We start from the raw sequence: 4,550 nt of genomic DNA on the forward strand, positions 1-4,550 counted from the left end.
CCCCCCCCCAGTAGGTGCCCCATGCATGCTGGGTGCCTCCCACATTCCTGCACCTCATTCCCACCCACAGTAACTCCAGCAGGGCAGGAGAACCACCCCCCGATAACCGACAAGGCTCAGAAGTTGCCTGTGCCTCAGCCAGGGACCCGAGGTGGGCTTGCCAGACGCCCCTGACCAGGCCTCAGATGCAGGTCTTCCTGTTGTGTGGCCCTAGCCAACGTCTCAGCCTCCCAGCCACAGCCAGGGCTTCCAGAGGGAGGGCACGGACACATCCTCAGGTCACCTCCAGCCCTCCAGCCTCCCGGTGTCTCAGAACAAAATAAAGCGCCCAGCAAACAAACATCAGAACAAAGACTCAAACGGCGGGACGTTCAGATACTGTGGCTTTAGACCGGATGAACTGGGCATGGCGCACACCAGCCCCGAGTCTGGAGACAATGGTCATTCAGTTTCAGTTCAGTCGCTCAGTCGTGTCCAACTGTTTGCGACCTCATGAACCGCAGCACGCCAGGCCTCCCTGTCCATCACCAACTCCCGGAGTTCACCCAAACCATGTTCATTGAGTCAGTGATGCCACCCAACCATCTCATCCTCTGTTGTCCCCTTCTCCTCCCACCTTCAATCTCTCCCAGCATCAGGATCTTTTCAAATGAGTCAGCTTCCCGCATCAGGTGGCCAAAGTATTGGAGTTTCAGCTTCAGCATCAATCCTTCCAATGAATACCCAGGACTTTGGATCTCCTTGCAGTCCAAGGGACTCTCAAAATTCTCCTCCAACACCACAGTTCAAAAGCATCAATTCTTCGGCGCTCAGCTTTCTTCACAGTCCAACTCTCACATCCATACATGACCACTGGAAATACCATAGCCTTAACTAGACGGACCTTTGTTGCCAAAGTAATGTCCCTGCTTTTGACTGGAGGTCTTTTGTGAGTGATGTCCAGACCCAGCAGCCCTCCTAAGCCCCGCAGCCTAGCACCTCATCTAAAAGAAGGCAGCTGTGCTCTTCCCTCCTTTGTATATACACGCTCGGGGAGTGGGAGGCGGCAGCTGGCAGTGACCCAGAAGGCAGCCCAATGCCCAATGCCGGTCAGAGCGGGGGTGGCCGCCAACCCCAGCCTGGGGCAGCCAGGGTGTAACTGGGCTCCTCGCGGCGGGAGGCGGGGGGGGGCGGCCCAGGCACTGTCACAGCTCAGTCACTTGCTACCACCTTCTTGGAGATCCAGGTAGAAGGTATAATTAGACTTGCATCCCTCCCGATGCCAGATGGACCGCTGGAGGCTGCCCACGGGAGTCAGTGAGCCACTGTGAGGAACAGCCCAGACCTGGCCCCCATCCGGCCCTCCACCAAGGAAGCACGTGGCAGCCACCCTTCCACTTCCAGCCTCCCCTTTGGTCTTTTGTTTATTTGCATACAGCAAAATGGACCTTCTCTGTGGTCTGTAGTGCTAACAATCATAGCACAAGGGCAGGTAATCACCTCCTCCACATCAGGACCCTTACCACTCGGACCCTCCCCTTGCCCTAACCCCTGGCAACCACCGATCTGTTACCTGGCATCTGTCACTATAGTTTTGTTTGTGCACATGTGTTACACAAATGGAATCATTTATGTATATAACCTCGGAGACCCGCTTCCTTCTTTCATTCAGCATCCTGCCTTTGAGACCCATCCATGCTGTGTGTATGGACGGTCCCTTCCCCTTGGCAGGAGAGTGGTATTCCCGGATGCCAACATACCAGTTCGTTTCCCCTGTCTCTCACTCACTGATGGACATCTGAGTTGTTCCAGAGTTTGACTGTTGAGAATAGAGCTGCCATAAATATTCGTTGCAGGTTGGGGGGGTGACCATGAGTTCTCATTTCTCTAAGGTAAATGCTTGGGCGTGGAATTATACTGAATTACAACATACAGTAAATCTACAGTCAACTCTAGGAGAAAGTGCCAGACTGCGTTCCAAAGCAGCGAACCGTTTACATATCCCCACAACGCACGCGTGTTCCTATTCCTTCCTGGTCTCCCCAGCATCAGCTATTCTCAAACTTGACTTTGACCCTTCATATAGGTCTCCCTGGCATTTTAACCCTTCTCACCTAGACCGGCCAGGCTGCCTGACTCACTGCTGTGCCTGTTACTAGCTGTGTGGGCAAGTCACGTAGCTCGGAGCCTCAGTTTTCCCCATCTGTGAAATGGAGCTGTAATTCTCAGCTCCTAGAGATTCAGGGGCAAAAAGGGAAGCTTGGTCCCAGCACACAGCAGAGCACCTGCACGTTTAAAGGAAAGAAGTACATTTAGTGAGGCTGAGCTGTGAGCCGGGCACGGGGTGGTAGCACCCAGCCCTGCCCTTAAGCAGCTTACAGCCTGGGTGGGGGGTGGGGAAGCTGATCTGTCAGCCACCAATCAGAGCAAGTTGATTCTCTGAGCCCCAGTGTTCTCATCTGTGAAATGGAAACAATAATCCTTACATCTTCCCTAGGGCTAGTCAAAGGATACTAAATAATGGCCAGAAAGTAGTTTATAAAGGGCCAGCTAACTGCTAAAGCCGGAAGAGCTTAGCTGCCGAAGCCATACTCTCCCGAGTTCAAAGCCCAGGTCTACCACTTCTTAGCTGTGTGCCTGTGGGAAAGTCACTTAACCTTTCTGGGCCTCAGTGGCCCCATCTGCAGCTGGGAAAGCCAAGGGTCTTCCCTCACCAGGATGCTGTGAGAAAACACGTGTGGGGAGAGCATAGGGCAGTGCCGGGCCCACGCCAAGCACTCGGCTGAGATGAGCACTGATACACAAACACCCCCTCCTCCCCACGCCCCCCATGCGGCAGGGGCTCGGATGGAGACTGGGGAGGGTCAGGAGAACGGCCGAACTAGCATTTCCTAACGTCTCCACCGGCTGGACAAAGCCCCAAGATCTCAATCCCATCGCCTAAGGCTGACGCTCCGGGCCAGGTCAGCGATCCCTGCTAGGAGGGTCGGCTGCCTTCCTCTGCCCCCTGTGCCCTCCCCACCAACACAGCACAATGCTCCCCTTGGCACCACAGGCCCATGGCTGGTACGGACAGGGGGAGGTCACAGCGTCCTGGGCACCATCGGACGTCCAGCATCACTGAGGTGGGATAAGCCTTATCCACAGACACTGCCATCAGGCACCTGGGCCGGGGGGACCCATTGTCGCCACCCCTGGAGGCCCCCCGGGTCCCGGCAGTGAGCTCACCACTGACAACGGACCCTGCAGCCTCCCAGGCAAAGTGAGATCCTGAGCTTTATCTCCAGGGAGCAGGATCCCCAGCAGCCAGCCGGCCCTATGGAGCTAACCGCTCTGAGCACTGAGTCCCGGGGGCTCCTTCACCCCAGGACCAGGCCCTATCCCCCCAGGGAGGGCAGGTGGGCAGCTCTCACCAACCCTTAAGCACCCAGTCCCAAGACGACCCCACACACCCTCATCTGCCGATGAATTGTCCTCCCTTTCAAGGCCTCTCCAGGTATCTTTTTTAGGAGCGGCCCCACTTTAACCTAACAGAGGATGGAGGGAGTGTCCCCCGCTCCCTTGCTGCACCCCAGCTAGACACTGGCTTTGGGACAGCCAGACCTGGGTTCAAATCCTGCTTCTGTAAGGCACTGAAGCTCTCCCAGTTTCTGCCCCTGTGCTAATGAGAAGGGGCACTCTGCGGAAGTGCGGGGGAGGGAGGGAGTGTGTACGGGCAGGTGCCAACAGCAAAGCGCCCTTCCGCCCTGCCCAGGGCCAGGCCAGGCCGAGCTCCTTCGCCTCCCCTCTCCTCACCCAGCCGTGCAAGTGGAAAAAGCTTGCCTGTCACAGCTGTCACGCTTCCGTTCCCAGGCCCCACTGCCTCCTGAAGGGCCCCTAGGGCTCCCCCGGGGGGTGCCAGGCTGCCCAAGGCAAGTGAGCGAGGGGCGGGAGGAGGGCTGCCTCTCCACCAGCCAGGCTAGGAGAAGGGGAAATTCGGCTTGCAGCCCCCAGACCCAGCGTTCATGACCTTTTGCATGCTGCCTCCAGCCAGCTTCTCTGACCTCAATTCCCAATAAACCAGCAAATCATGGGCCTTCGAACAGTTGTTCCCCTTTCTGAACCACTGCCCTCTGCTCCTCCCACCCCGAGGCCCCCGGCTCCTCAAGGGCTTTGCAGCGCCCTCCTCCAGGGCACCTCCCCAGGGCACAGTGCCCTCGTCGCTCTGAACTCTCAGTGGCGGCCACAGGCCACTTCTGGCCCATCCTTCTCAGGGTTTCAGGGCCAGTTGGCCTCCCCAGGACCCAGCGATCTGAAGGTAGAGCTGGTAATCTCCCCACCTGAGAACCGTCCCGCGGGCCCCCGGACACAGAGATACTCAACGGCACAGAAGACCAGACAGTGGGGCCAAGGCAAGCAGGCCTCCCCCACCCCCTGCAGAAGACTCAGGATCACCCTCTGAGCTGGCAGGGCCCGAGGGGAGGCTCTGATCCAAACACTGGTAGGACAAGGCAGACACCTGAGGCCCAGCGCGGGCAGGCCCTGCCCCAGGCCATGCCTGAGCTGGTGACACAGAAAGGGCAGGGAAGGGA

Source organism: Bison bison, unplaced genomic scaffold (genome assembly GCF_000754665.1).
Source record: "Bison bison bison isolate TAMUID 2011002044 unplaced genomic scaffold, Bison_UMD1.0 scf7180017864178, whole genome shotgun sequence".
Lineage (NCBI taxonomy): Eukaryota > Metazoa > Chordata > Mammalia > Artiodactyla > Bovidae > Bison > Bison bison.